Source organism: Aquarana catesbeiana, linkage group LG04 (genome assembly GCF_042186555.1).
Source record: "Aquarana catesbeiana isolate 2022-GZ linkage group LG04, ASM4218655v1, whole genome shotgun sequence".
Taxonomy (NCBI): Eukaryota; Metazoa; Chordata; class Amphibia; order Anura; family Ranidae; genus Aquarana; species Aquarana catesbeiana.
This window is the reverse complement of record NC_133327.1, coordinates 177,562,429-177,578,120: the sequence shown is the minus strand read 5'-3', so window position 1 is coordinate 177,578,120 and position 15,692 is coordinate 177,562,429.

Here is a 15,692-nt window from a genome sequence, read left to right as displayed (position 1 = left end):
CTATCCCCTATTTTGTAGACGCTATAACTTTTGCGCAAACCAATCAATATTCGCTTATTGGCATTTTTATTTACCAAAAATATGTAGAAGAATACATATCAGCCTAAACTGAGGAAAAAATTTTTTTTTTTTAAATGGGATATTTATTATAGCAAAAAGTAATATATATTGGGGGTTATTTATTAAAGGCAAATCCACTTTGCACTGCAATGCAAACTGAAATTGCACTGAAAGTGCACTTGGAAGTGCAGTCGCTGTAGATCTGAGGGGGACATGCAAGGAAAATAAAAAACAGCATTTTAGCTTGCACATGATTGGATGACAAAATAAGCAGAGCTTCCCCTCATTTCAGATCTTCCCCTCAGATCTACAGAGACTGCACTTCCAAGTGCACTTTCAGTACAATTTCAAGTGCACTTTGCACTTGTAGTTTGCACTTGTAGTGTAAAGTGGATTTGCCTTTCGTAAATAACCCCCATAGTGTTTTTTTCAAAATTGTCGCTCTTTTTTTTTTCATAAATAAAAACCGCAGAGGTGATCAAATACCACCAAAAGAAACCTCTATTTGTGGGAAAGAAAAAACAATCACAATTTAATTTGGGTACAACGTCGCATGACCACGCAATTGTCATTCAAAATGTGACAGCGCTGAAAGCTGGCCTGGGCAGGAAGGGGGTGAAAATGCCCAGGAAGGGGGTGAAAGCTCACATTCATACATAAACATACTAGGGCAAGTTTAGAAAGGAGCCAATTAAGCTACCAGCACGTCTTTGGAGTGTGGTAGGAAACTCGCGTGTGCACACCCAAACTCCATGCAGGTAGTACCATGGATGGGATTTGAAACAACGACACTAGTGCTGCTAGGCGGAGGAGCTAACCACTTAGCCACTGTGCTGCGTCTACCTTTCTCTGCAGCAGGCTGGCAAGCATCTTTGTTGAAACATCTATGATTAAAATCTGCTGAACAGACTAAAATCCTTCCCATTGATAACACCACCATTTCTATTCTGGTGCCTGTACGGCAGTGTTTATGTGCAGGGCTGTGTGTATAAGGTTACAGTCAGTAAGAATGATCACTAAAGGAAGGACTTGGGGATTGCTTCTTCTTGCTTGCAGAAGTGTGATGACATTATCTCAGCCTAGGCAAAGTCACTTGCCTAGAACTCAAGGACTGCCTTTTAATGATAAGAAGTACAGCTTTTTGAAAAATGTTACTCTTACTGGAATTTGTGACAGGTCAGGAATTTATTTATGCAGACTTGAAAAACTCTTTAAGAATAGAGGCTGAATAAGGCTGACTCAAATACAGAGCTAAACTTTGATCTGCAAAACTCCAAATTTAATAGAATGACACAATAAAAATGTGGAATAAAATGCATTAAAAATGTTAGTTATATAAAAATAACTAACCACTTCAGCCCCGGAAGAATTTACCCCCTTCTTGACCAGAGCACTTTTTGCGATTCGGCACCGCGTCGCTTTAACTGACTATTGCGTGGTCGTGCGACGTGGCTCCCAAACAAAATTGGCGTCCTTTTTTTCCCACAAATAGAGCTTTCTTTTGGTGGTATTTGATCATCTCTGCGGTTTTTATTTTTTGCGCTATAAACAAAAAAAGAGCGTCAGTTTTGAAAAAAACGCATTATTTTTTAACTTTTTGCTATAATAAATATCCCCAAAAATATATAAAAAAAACATTTTTTTTCCTCAGTTTAGGTCGATACGTATTCTTCTATATATTTTTGGTAAAAAAATCGCAATAAGCGTTTATTGATTGGTTTGCGCAAAAGTTATAGCGTTTACAAAATAGGGGATAGTTTTATGGCATTTTAATTTTTAAAAAAAATTTTTACTGGTAGTGGCGGCGATCAGCGATTTTTATCTTGACTGCAACATTATGGCAGACACGTCGGACAATTTTGGCGTGATTTGGGGACCATTCATATTTATACAGCGATCCGTGCGATTAAAATCGCATTGATTGCTGTGTAAATGTGACTGACAGTGAAGGGGTTAACCACTAGGGGGCGGGAAGGGGTTAAATGTATCCTAGGGATGTGTTCTAACTGTAGGGGGGATGGGCTAGCAGTGTCACTACACTGATCGCTGCTCCCGATGACAGGGAGCAGAAATCAGTGACACTGTCACTAGGCAGAACGGGAATGCTTGTCTACCTTAGCATCTTCCTATTCTTCCTCTCCGTGAGGCGATCGCGGGTATCCCTGCGGCATTCGAGTCCGCGGGACCCGTGACCCGACTCATGGAGCTCCCGCCCGGCGCGCGCGCCGCCGTTGGCGCGCACGCAATGGCACGGCGGCAATTTCAAAAGGACTTACAGGTTCGTCCTTTTGTGTGCGCCGGTCGGCAAGCAGTTAAGGTGAATACTGCCATCTTCAAATGCACTATATGCTCAAAATGTTTTGGACCCCTGACCATCACACATACAGTATATGACCTTGTTGGACTTACCATTCCAAAACCATGGGCATTAACCACCTCCCACCCGGCCACTGCACATATCCGGCCGGGTGCGAGCTTCCTCCTTCTGAATGGACGTTCAGGAACGTCCCTCAGAAGGTGGGGTTTGCACCCGCGCGTGCCCTCGCAGTAGCGCGATCTCGATGCGCTTGTGTCACCCGGACACGGCGCATGTCCGATCGGCAGGAGGGCTCTGTGATTGGCCCTCCTGATCACATGATGGCTGTGCTAGGCAATCAGCTCTCCTCACACGGAAGTTGTCAATGAGGAGAGGAGAGCGGATCGCTGCAGCCTGCCGGTGATCAGTGAGTATGAGCTATTTTTTACAGCTTTTTACACGCTGATCACCAGCCCAGTGTCCCCACACATGTCCCCACACAATGTAAAATCACAATGTCCCACAATGTCCCCAAAACACTGTCCCCACACACATGTCCCCACACAGTAAAAACACCTGTCCCCCATATGCCCCAATGATTATCTGCACACATATGTCCGTGATCATCCGTGCACATCTGTACATGATCATCTGCGTACATATGTACGTGATCACACAAACCAATTATACACTAGATAATGGGGTTCTCCAGCTTAACCCATGGTTCCCACAGTTTATTGTGTGTATCAAGAGTGTTGTTTAGGGAGGCTGTCAGGTACTCCATTCTTTTAACATCTCTGATTCTAGAGTGCAGTTCGAACAGTGTGGGGGGTTCCCTCCTTTTCCATTTCAGGGCTACCAAGCATCTTGCTGCTGTTAGCACCTGGACTAATAGCTTTTTAGACAGTTTGGAAAAGGAGGGGGTGGAAGGCCCAGAATAAAAGTTTTCGGGTTGAATGGTACCCAAGAGTCAAAAATGGAGTGGAGTAAAGAATGTACCATTCGCCAATAGGGGGTGATTAGGTGGCAGGTCCAATAGGTATGATATAGCGTCTCCATTTCTTTACTACAGCGGGAGTCAGCAGAGGGGTATATGGAGTGGAGCAGGTCTGGGGTTTGGTACCAGTGAAGTAAAATCTTGTATTGATTTTCTTTATAGAGTGTACAAATGGAGCTCTTGGAGGCCTGTGACCATATGAGCTGCCATGTCTTCAAGGGTTTATCCTCACCCAGGGCCTGCTCCCACTTGCGCATATAGGCATGTCTAGGTCCCGCTGGCAACATGTCAGGAGCTGGTATGTGCGCAAAATCATACCTTTAGGGGACGAGCCCTCTAGACAGATTTTTTCAAATTCGGTTAAGGGGGAGAACTGAAGGCTCACTACGAAGGATTGTGCATAATGGCGTATTTGTAGGTAACTAAAAAAAGCCTGTTTAGGCAAATCAAAGGCTTCTTGCGGGTCCTGAAAGGATCGCAAGGTTCTGGTTCTAATATCCACCAATTGACCATAACGAAATAAGGCCTTTTCCATCCAAAAGTGGGACATCTGCGAGGTCAAGCTGTCCGGGACATTGGGTGTAAATAGGAATGAGGTAGCCAGTGTAGCATTGGTAGTGAGCGGATATGTCGATTTAGCCTGCCGCCATAGCGTTCGTAGAAGCACCATTGGGCCCAGTAACTGTGACCTGCCAAGCGCAGTGTCCGAGCTCCATAACATGGTGTTCGGGTGGATGGGGGCCAACCATAGCTTCTCAATTTGTGTTCATCGGTTGTAGGCATGGAGGGTACACCAAGAGGCTGCAGGGTGTAGCTGAGTTGCTAAATAGTACTTGGCTATGTTGGGGAAGGCGAGGCCGCCTTGATTGCGTGGGACATACAATACTGACCTAGCGATCCGGTGCCTCTTGTAATTCCAAAAAAGTTTATGAGGTCACCTTGAAGCTTCTTAAAGTGTGTGGCTGGGATGGGAACAGGTAGTGTCTCAAAGAGATAAAGAAGTCTAGGTAAGACTGTCATCTTTATGGTCGCAAGGCGGCCAAAGAGAGATAGCCATAATGATTTCCACTTGGCCAGGGAGTTCCTGATGGAGTTATATAGTTGGGGGAAGTTGGCTTTATAGAGAGTGTCGTATGTGGGTGTAAGGTGGACCCCTAGGTATTTTAAGGAAGAAGTCTTCCACGTGTAGTTGAACTATTGTGAGAGGGAAGACAGAGTCTGGGGGGTATATTAATGGGGAGGGCTTCTGTCTTTGAATTGTTAATTTTGTATCCTGAGAGGGCGCTGTATCGATCTAGCTCTACGTGTAGGTTCGGGAGGGAGATGTGGGGTTGCGTAAGGGTAAGCAAAACATCATCCACAAACAGGAATATCTTAAAGTCCCTGATGCGGACAAGGATGCCATGTATGCTTGGATTCTTTCTAATATGGGCCGCTAAGGGCTCTATACATAGGGCGTATAGGAGAGGGGAAAGTGAGCAGCCTTGCCGGGTCCCGTTGGTAATCGAGAATGTGGTAGAGGAGGCGAACTGGGTTTGGACTAGGGCTGAAGGGGACAAATATAGATGGGCAATGGCTCAAAGGAATAGACCTTCAATACCGACACGGTGGAGCGTTGCAAACAGAAAAGGCCAGCTCAGCCTATCAAAGGCTTTTTCCGCATCTAAACTGAGAAGTAATGCCTCCGACCTATTTCGGTTTGCAACCTCTATAAGATCTATGACTCTCCGGGTATTATCCCCTGCCTGATGGAAAGGGTATGAATCCTACTTGATCCTTATGGATTAGTGACGGCATAAAGTTGTTTAATCTGTTTGCTAGGAGTTTTGTCAAAAATTTTAGGTCGGCATTGAGTGCAATTGGCCTGTAGTTGGAACATAGCGTATAGTCCTTTCCCGGTTTGGGAATCAGTGTAAGGAAGGAGGTCTGCATGTCTCTCGGGATAGGTGTGTCAATCAAGAAGGAATTGAACAGAGGTGTGATGTGGGGAACAAGGAGCTGTAGAAAAGTCTTGTAGTAGAGGTATTGTAGGCCATCTGGCCCGGGGGCCTTAATATTTGGTAGAGATTTAATTGTATTGGATATTTCCTCCTCGGAAATAGGGGAGTTAAGGCTAGTTAGGGCAGAGGAGGATAAAGTAGGAAGATCGCAGTCTGCCAGATAGGACTGGATGGCCTGGGATAAGTCGGGCGTTGGAGGGTTATGTGGGACACTTGGGTTATTGTACAGAGTCGAGTAGTAGTCTTGAAAGAGTTGAGCGATTTTAGAGGGGTGAGATTGGAGGGAGCCGTTTGAGTCCTTAAGGGAAGTGGTTGACGTAGCTGCTGTCCTCTCATGTAGTTGTCTCGCTAAAAGCGTATGCGGTTTTATTGGCTTTGTCATAGTAGGTCTGTCGCAGCCTAAGTAGTGTCTTCTCAGTCTTACCTAGGTCAGTGTCCCTCAGTCCGGCCCTAGTGCTTGTAAGTTCCCTAAGGATGGTCAGGGACGGGGAGGAAAGCAAGCAAGCCTCTAATTGTCTGAGTTTGTCTAATAATAGCGGGCTGCATTGGCGTTACGTTTTAGGGTCATGGACAGTGATATGCAGTGGCCTCTAAAGACTGCTTTATGAGCTTCCCATATGGAAGCGGGGGGAAACATTCAGAGAGCTATTTTCCGTAAAGTACAGTTTCAGGGTCTGCTCCAGTTCCATTTTGGAGGGGTCGTGCTTAAGCAGAAACTCATTCAAGCGCCAGTGGCAGGTCCTAAGGTATCCCGGTGAGAGTGCCAGGGAGAGTTTAATCGGGGCATGGTCGGACCACGAAATTGCTTCGATGTCTGAGCCTGTACAGGATCGCAGGGTTGGGGTATTGATGAAAAAGTAGTCCAGATGCAAATGAGATTTGTAGGGATGGGAGTAGAAAGTGAATTGTTTAGCGGTTGGATAGGTGGTGCGCCAGGTGTCGAATAAGGTACACCTCCTGGTTAATTGGCAAAAGAGGGTGGATTTTCTATCATTTGCCAAGTGGGGATTTCCACGGCCTACGAAGTGTTTATCTAAGCCTCGGGAGTAGGTCAAGTTGAAGTCTCCTCCAATGACCAGAAATTGGTGTGGAGCTGCAAACAAACGTTTATACACTTTGGACAGAAAGGGGTTTTGATTGGTGTTCGGGGCGTAAATGTTACATAAAGTAAGGTTAGTACCCTTCCAGGTAGCTCGTAGGATGAGATAGTGCCAGAGTGGGTCTGAGTACTGGGATTGTAGTTGAAAAGGAGAGCCCTGCTTAGAAAGAATTGCTACCCCCACTCGTTTGTGTGGGTTAGAGGCAAGGTATATCTGAGGGAAGTGTTTAAGATCAAATGCCATGTTGCTGGATTTATCGAGGTGTGTCTCCTGAATAAAGATTATGTCCGCTATGGACTGCTTGAACTCTCGCAGAGCCAGGCTACGTTTGACATTGGAGTTGAGGCCCTTCACATTTAGTGACATTATGTCAATCATGGTGGATACTGTAAGAGAGAGAGCGTTCGCTTACCCATCAGGTGGTGTCCCGGCGTTGAGGGTGTCTGTTTGTTGATTCCACGTAGGGGCCTCGGATCGGAGATTCAAGCCCCGGCAGGAGGCACCTGAGCCCTGGAGGCGGAGGGTGTCCAATAGGTTAGGGAAAAGAAGAGAGAGGGGAGAAGAGGGACATAGGAAGGCAAAGAGGAGAGGGTAAAAAAGGAACGTATCATTTAGTACAATATCAAATATGGTTAACAATTCACTGTGTAACCCACCTGAAAAAGGCGGTAGGTTGGGAATCTCCAAAGGGCTCCTCCCGACGGGGGGCAACCAAAAAAACCACCGCCAGGTGAAATGAGATCGGAACCATTCAGAGAGCCCCTGGGGGAGAGGTGGTAGACCCAAGGAGGGGGTGATCCGCTCCCGGGCCTGCCTGCAACTGTAGTTAGAAATTAGAAATGAACCTGCAATTAACAAATGGCATTAAACTGTAGCTGTAGCTATAACAACAACCCAAGATCAACTGGTTGAGCTACTTGCTCGGGGAGAAAAAAAACAATGGAGGTAAGGACCAGAGGCCTCAAAAATTTGGCGTATATATGTCCCCTGGTCCAGTACTCCAAAGATGAGTACCCGGGGGGGATATTGGGACTTGCCATGTGTGGTCCAACATCGTGGTTGACGGTAGGGAAGGGGGAAGGGAGCGATTCGTCTGTGGCCTATAGAGCTCTATGGGGTAAACATAATCATATTAATATACGAAATGTGTCCATGAGTTTATACTCTCGCTAGAAAAAAGGAAAAAAAAAACCTTAATACCATGGGGGTAAGAGCCAGTTAGCAAGCTATCCTCCGGGAAGAGACTTCCGTAGGGTTGAGGATTCAATCCTGATGATGTGGAGGAGAGGGGCCAGGAGGCGGGCGGCCTTGGGTCAGAAGAGGATCCCATCCAGGAGTAGGTGGCACAGGGATGTTCAGATCTCTGCAAAATGACTGGAGATCCTCTGGGTACCGTAGCGCAGTGGACCGCCCATCTCTCTTTGCAGTAAGGCTAAAGGGGAAACCCCAGTGGTAGCGAAAATCGTGATCCCTCAGTAAGGTGAGGAGTGGTTGTAGAGAGCGTTATTGCTGGAGAGTGATCCATGATAGGCCTGGAAAGAGTTGTATGGGGGCGCCATCAAAGTCAACAGTACGCATATTGCACGCTTTTCTCATAATTGCCTCTTTGAGGGTGTAGTTATGCACCCTACATATTACATCTCGGGGTCTGGACACCGGTCCGCGGGGGTGGAGGGCACGATGGGCCCGATCCAGTTTGATTCTTTGGTGTTCTGGACGGCCCAATATATTGTTGAAGATGGCTTGTAGGGTTGATGGTAGGTCTTCTTCCTGGGTCGCCTCTGGGAGACCTCGGACCCTAATGTTGTTACGCCTACCCCTATTGTCGAGATCTTCGAGGTGACGCTGAAAGTCCCTGAGGATAGAGGCTTGTGAGGCTAGGCGGGCATGTATTTGTGAGAGTTCTTGCTTGGTATCGCATGCATCTTCCTCTAGTGGTGTGACTTTAGTGGATAGATGTTGGAGGTCTGTACGCAGCATGCCGATCTCAGATCTACAAGTGTCACGCACTTCTTGAATAAGCATGCGAAAGCCCTGTTTTGTAGGCATGCAGCGGACATAGTCCCACCAGGAGGTGTACGCCTCGGGTTCAGTATCAGAGTCCATTGCAGCGTTGGCATAGGGGCCCTGCATTGGAGCTGTATAAGGTACTGGCATGGAGTAGCCTCCCTGGGGTGGTTGTTGAGGAGTAGTTGTTTTGATTTTAGGTGTCTTGGAGGAGCTTTGCGGGCGCCCAGAAAGTGAATGGGCCCCCTGGAGCCCTGATGCGTGGGGGATTTGATGAGGTGGTTGTGAGTACAGTGATTCCTCCTGGTGTGGTCCCTGTGAGCCTGGGATCGCTGGGTGAGAGAGTGGGGGTCCCATTCAGGGATAGAGGAATCCCAGGAGGCGGATGGACAGGCGGTGTGGGCTTGTGTGGGTGGTGGAGGCTCCACAAGACAGGGGAATGTCTGTGAGAGGCTCTCCAGCAGGAAGCCTCCTGAAGGAACAGGGCCCCCTACCGAGGTGAGGGGAGGGGGGGCCGATGTCTGAGCAGTCTGGAGATCCCCATAAGAGCCATACCTCAGCGCACCAGTTCCCGGGGAGGATCATGGGGAGGAGAGAGCCGGGGTGCATGGAGCCGGCGCCATTTTGGCCGCGTGTAGCCCCGCCGGAGCTTCGAGCTTAAAGTATTCCGTGATTAGCGGCGGAGGTGCGGAGGAGGACCTGGTATTGTGTCCCTGAGGGTTAGTGTCCTTACTTCTCTTTGGTTTGTCCATTTTTATATTGCAATCCGCAGGTTTTGATGCTATGCAGGCAGGCCGGGTAAGGAGCTTCACCAAGATGCGTCCGCTCTTGAAGCCATCCAAGCCACGCCCCAAGCCACAGATTCCTTGTTTCCCCCACCCTTGCCGCTTTCTATCATCACTGGGGTCACATTAGCTAAGCCAGGAAGAGAAACATTGGAATACTAGTCAGTACGTGTTTTGCTTTGGAAGAATAAATCACCTTTAACGTTGGATGTCCTACGCATGTGGATGTTGCTGCATTATGTAAAACATTTAGTACCATTTTTACCATTTTAGAATGGGGTCCCTCGACATTGTGCAGTATTTTAAAGGGTGCCTTGACTGAAAAAAGGTTGAGAAACACTGGCCTATAATATAGTAAATCCTCACATTTCATTCAGGTTTCTGTTCGTGTTCAAATTTGAGGCATGTTGCATGGCACCGCACAGGATAATGCATGACGTCTGTAGCCTGAGAATTGACATTTCCTGTGAAGAAACTGCACATTCCAGGTCTCTCAGTCTAGTGCAGGTGCAATAACTATCTCTGACACAGCCACAAACAGGCAGAGTGTTCACAGAGAGCTCGCCATGCTGGATAAGATGTGTTTTCATTACATTAGCACTACCAAATTTGTGATGCAACACCAAGGAAGTGGCTAGGCATGGATTGGACACTGCATTTCCTTGAACAAGAAGTTGCCTGACCTTTTAGTGAAAATAGAGACACTAGGTGAATGAATACATAGACATAGGGGAATTGATCAGCCATGGCACTACAAACTGTAGTTAACCATTAAAAGGTAAGGCAAACAAACAACTCAGGGAACTACACTAATACCTTGTTAAAACAACAAAAACACTTGAAAAATGTACAACGCCCTTATAATAGACATTCCCCATTTGTGACTAGAATACTGTTTTTGGAATGTGTTTGTACATTGAGGGAAAAAACTATTTGATCACCTGCTGATTTTGTATGTTTGCCCTCTGACAAAGAAATGATCTATAATCATTTCTATAATTTTAATGTTAGGTTTATTGTAACAGTGAGAGACAGAATAACAACAAAAATATCCAGAAAAAACATATTTCAAAAAAGTTATAAATTGATTCGCATTTTAATGAGTGAAATAAGTATTTGACCCCTTCGCAAAACATGGCTTAGTACTTGGTGGCAAAACTCTTGTTGGCAATCACAGAGGTCAGACATTTCTTGTAGTTGGCCACCAGGTTTGCACACATATCAGGAGGGATTGTCCCATTCCTCTTTGCAGATCCTCTCCAAGTCATTAAGGTTTTGAGGCTGACGTTTGGTAACTCGAACCTACAGCTCCCTCACATATTTTCTATGGATTAAGGTCTGGAGACCAGAACCTTAATGTGCTTCTTCTTGAGCCACTCCTTTGTTGCCTTGACCGTGTGTTTTGGGTCATTGTCATGCTGAAATACCCATCCACGACCCATTTTCAATGCTCTGGCTGAGGGAAGGAGGTTCTCACCCAAGATTTGATGGTACATGGCCCCATCCATCATTCCTTTGATGCGTGAAGTTGTCCTTTCCGGTCTAAGTGCCCCCTTTCATCAGGGATTGACTGGCAACAAAGTGAAAAAACTAGTAGTGAACTGGACCAACAATGATATTTATTCTAGTGTGAGTTGAAAGTACGGGCCTAATCAGCAGCTTGTTTAGGCTGCCAAACAAGCTGCTGATTAGGTCTGTACTTTCAACTCACTTTGAAATAAATACGATTGTAGGTCCAGTTCACTATTCTTTTGTTCACTTTGTTGCCAGTCAAGCCTTGATGAAAGGGGCACTTTGACCTCTGAAATGCGTTGGCTACTTCTTGAATTATATCCCTGACCTTTAATGGAATGAAGTTGTATCTGGGCCTTTTAGCAGTGATATGGCGCTTTAATTTCAACCCTTCTTACATTACACTAAAAGCCAAGGAGACTGTGGAGATCCTCTGGGGTGTAGAAGCCCCCTGCCCAAAAACCAGATAATTTACACCAACATTAACACCTTAAGATAACAATATCAGTAAAATAAACCTATGGGTCCAGCACTCAACTAACAGTCCTGTAGACCTTGTATCCTGCAGACAAGGTATTCTACCATCTCATTCTAGATACCTACAGAACAGTCAGAGGACTGTTCCTTGTATGTTCAGACTACCAGGAAGACTGTGCTTGTATTACATGTGAAATCTGCTGGTCATATATGTCTTTGATGGCCTAGTGTCTTTCCCCTCGTCCCATCCATTTGAGAGTGCATCTCTAATGTCAGCAAGCAGCAGGGAGATGGACATGGAGCAGATACCTTGAGTCTTTGAGCATTGTGCAGGGTACAGGACAGTGTATGATTTGACTGTCTCCATCTCCTTTTTAGCCCCAGTCAGAGTCTGGCAGCAATGAACTGACAAAGAGAAGTTACTTGCCAGGCAGTTTTATAAATGTTATGCCGCCACGTTTGCCTTCTCATACTACTTTATTTGAAAGCTTCTGTGGTTGTGAAAGAACATGATGGTTATTTTAGGTACAGATTATTGTTATGTAGGAAAGTTATTTTCATCTTTAAACAAGAATAGTGGGTCGTGAGCTAAACTTGTCACTTTTGGTAAGCACTGAGTTGAGCCTTAATGGTCAACTGTACTAGGTGGGTTTAATTGCCTGCATGTTTCTTATACTAAAGCCTCCACTGGTGTAATTCCCCCACAGCAGTTTGTGCCTCCTTTCCCATCCACAATCCAATACCAGTGGTGTTTTCCTCAGTTTTGTTCCTTATTCTAAAAAAGATGGCTTCCACATCTGACATTTTATTTTTGTTTTGAAATGGCTACCGCAGTTGGGTGGGTATTCTGATGCATCTCAAAGTTTAACCCAATAAATTAATATATTGCAACTTACCAGTCCTTAGATTAAGTGGCTTCATTGGTTTTCTTTTTTCAGGCTTTTTCCCCTTGATTTTAAAGAAAATCTGTTGGCACTTTTATAGATCCTGTATAATAATGATTTTTCCTCTTGAGTTTAGATAGCCTTTAATGTTACTGAAGTCCTTGAGAGATGTAATTCAGCTTGCTAGCAATCACACAAACCAAAATTTCCTTTGGTCTTCAAAGCCCCGGGAGATTTGGCTGCTAAATGACCAAGCCATTTTTTGTGATTCGGCAATGCGTCACTTTAACTGACAATTGCAAGGTCGTGCGACGCTGTACCCAAACAAAATTAACGTCCTTTTTTTTCCCCACAAATAGAGCTTTCTTTTAGTGGTATTTGATCATCTCTGTGTTTTTTATTTTTTGCGCTATAAACAAAAAAAGAGCGACAATTTTGAAAAAAAAAAACAATATTTTGTACTTTTTGCTATAATAAATATCCCCAATTTTTTTTAAAAAAAGCACATTTTTTCCTCAGTTTAGGCCGATATGTATTCTTCTACATGTTTTTGGTAATAAAAATTGCAATAAGCGTATATTGATTGGTTTGCGCAAAAGTTATAATGTCTACAAAATAGGGGATAGATTTATGATATTTTTATTATAATTTTTTTTTTTACTAGTAATGGCGGCGATCTACGATTTTTATCAGGATTCGGACATTATGGCGGACACATCGGACACCTTTGACACATTTTTGAAACCATTGACAATTATACAGCGATCAGTGCTATAAAAATGCACTGATTACTGTGTAAATGTCACTGGCAGGGAAGGGGTTAACACTAGGGGGCGATCAAGGGGTTAACTGTGTTCCCTGACTGTGTGTTCTAACTTTGGGGGGAGGGGTCTGACTATAGGAGATGACAGCTCGTGGTTGCTAGCTATTAGGAACTCACGATCTGCCTCTCCTCTCCTCACAGAACAGAACAGGGATTTGTGTGTTTACACACACACACACATATAGCTGTTCTGCCTCTCGTGCCTGAGATCGTGCACGAGCATTGGCACCCCCGTAATGCAGCACGCGCCTGCTATCCCGCTTAAGGGAGCTAACGTACAGCTACGACGGTCCGCGGGATCGTGCGGACCTGCCTCAGTATAATGATGGCGGCTGGTCGGCAAGTGGTTAAAACATCTATCCTCATCGTCACAACTTTAACTCACATAAAAGACAAAAACAGAGGGTTTATTTGCCTGCATGTTTCTTATACTAAAGACTCCATTGGTGTAATTTCCCCACAGCAGTTTGTGCCTCCTTCCCATCCACAAGCCAATACCAGTGGTGGTTTCCTCAGTTTTGTTCTTTATTCTAAATAAGATGGCTTCCACATCTGACATTTTATTTATGTTTTCAAATGGCTACCGCAGTTGGGTGAGTATTCTGATGGATCTCAAAGTTTAACCCAATAAATCAATATATTGCAATTTACCAGTCCTTAGATTTAGTGGCTTCATTGTTTTTTCAGGCTTTTTCCCCTTTGATTTAAAGAAAATCTGTTGGCACTTTTATAAATCCTGTATAATAATGATTTTTCCTCTTGAATTTAGATAACCTTTAATGTTACTGAAGTCCTTGAGAGATGTAATTCAGCTTGCTAGCAATCACACAAAACCAAAATTTCCTTTGGTCTTTAAAACATCTATCTTCATCGTCACAACTTTAACTCATAAAGAAGAGAAAGGTTCCCCCAGGGTGGGGCTTTTAGGCAGCAAATAATTAAGTCAAAAATATGTGAAAAAATAGCCGTATTTATTTACAAAAATAGTATCACATAAATATTAAAAAGAAATGAGCTCCAGTAGGAGTAAGTACTTTCAGACTTATTGGGCAATGTATGTCCAGCAAGGAAAAAAGGCCTCCTACATGGAGATCTGTTTAAAAACTGCTTTCTCTCTTTCCCCAAGGGGTCCCGGAGCACCTCCACTGCCGCAGCAACCAGACATGGGGCAGTACTCCAAAAATGTGACTTACGAGAAGTCACACTAATAAGTCGCCTCCCGCCAAAACAACCAGTTGGTCGAGAAGCTGGCCACACCAGTGGTGAGAATCCAAATATAAACTCATTAGACGTAAAACTCCATGTATGCCATAAGTGTACATGGAGGCCTCCAAATATTCCAAAGGTATGTATGTAAATAATCCCTTTTTTTTCTCCTTCCCCTCTTCCCCTCACTTTGTTTGCTTTTCCATCACCATTTTTCTTTTCATCACCCTACACCCACCATTATCTTTACGTATTGGTCTACATGGAGTTGCTGTATACCACTGTAACCCTCCACATAACCGCTTTAATTAAATAGTTCCTCCACTCCATTTATTATTTTTATAATTCTTTACATACATACCTTTGGAATATTTGGAGGCCTCCATGTACACTTATGGCATACATGGAGTTTTATGCCCCCCAGTTGATTAATTAATTATTTAATTGACCAACAATCTTTCAACTTTCTTTACATACTATGGGCGTCTAACTGAGTTTATATTTGGATTCTCACCACAGGTTTCGCCCGCTTCTCGACCAACTGGTTGATTTGGCGGGAGGCGACTTATTAGTGTGACTTCTTGTAAGTCACATTTTTGGAGTGCTGCCCCGTGTCCGGTTGCTGCGGCGATGGAGGTGCTCCGGGACCCTTGGGGAAAGAGAGAAAGCAGTTTTTAAACAGATCTCCATGTAGGAGGCCTTTTTTCCTTGCTGGACATACATTGTCGGGTAACTATATCACATATATGCACCATATATTAATTTTTTGTGTAGATTTTTACATGTGTACCTATATATTATATATCTCTTAGCAGACTGACCCTCTGAAGAAGACCCTTGGTATATGGGTTGAAACGCCTCAGGCTCACTTTCCTAATTTCAACATTTGTTGGTCAATGTTGTTATGGAAATATGTCTGCAAATGTATGTTTAGCCCAATAAGTCTGAAAGTACTTCCTACTGGAGCTCATTTCTTTTTAATATTCATGTGATACTATTTTTGTAAATAAATACGGCTATTTTTTCATATATTTTTGACTTAATTATTTGCTGCCTAAAAACCCCACCCTGGGGAACCTTTTTTAAGGGGTGAGCAGCATTTCTTCTCCTCTCTTGGTGTTCTCTCTTTGCAACTTTAACTCATATACCTTCAAGTTAAATATCTTTATTCAGTTACCCTGTAGACCAGTGGTCTCTAAACTGTGCCCCTTTGCTTGCTTTTATCTGGACCTTGGGGCAATATTTAATCCTCTCACACCAACAATGGGACATAATTCCCCCCGCTGACACCAACAGAGGGGCACAATTACTACCAACGACACCAGTGATGGGCCACAGTTACTCTTAGTGACTCTTAGACCAACGATGGCACATGATTCTTCCCATCCAATGACACTAACGATGGGGCACAATTCCTCTTACTGACATCAAGGATGGGACATTGTTTACTCTCACTGATGCCAGCACATTTTCTACTTCCAGTGGCCACAGTCCAGCTCCCCTGAATTCTGAAGGTCAGTAAACTGGCCCTTTGTTTAGAAAGTT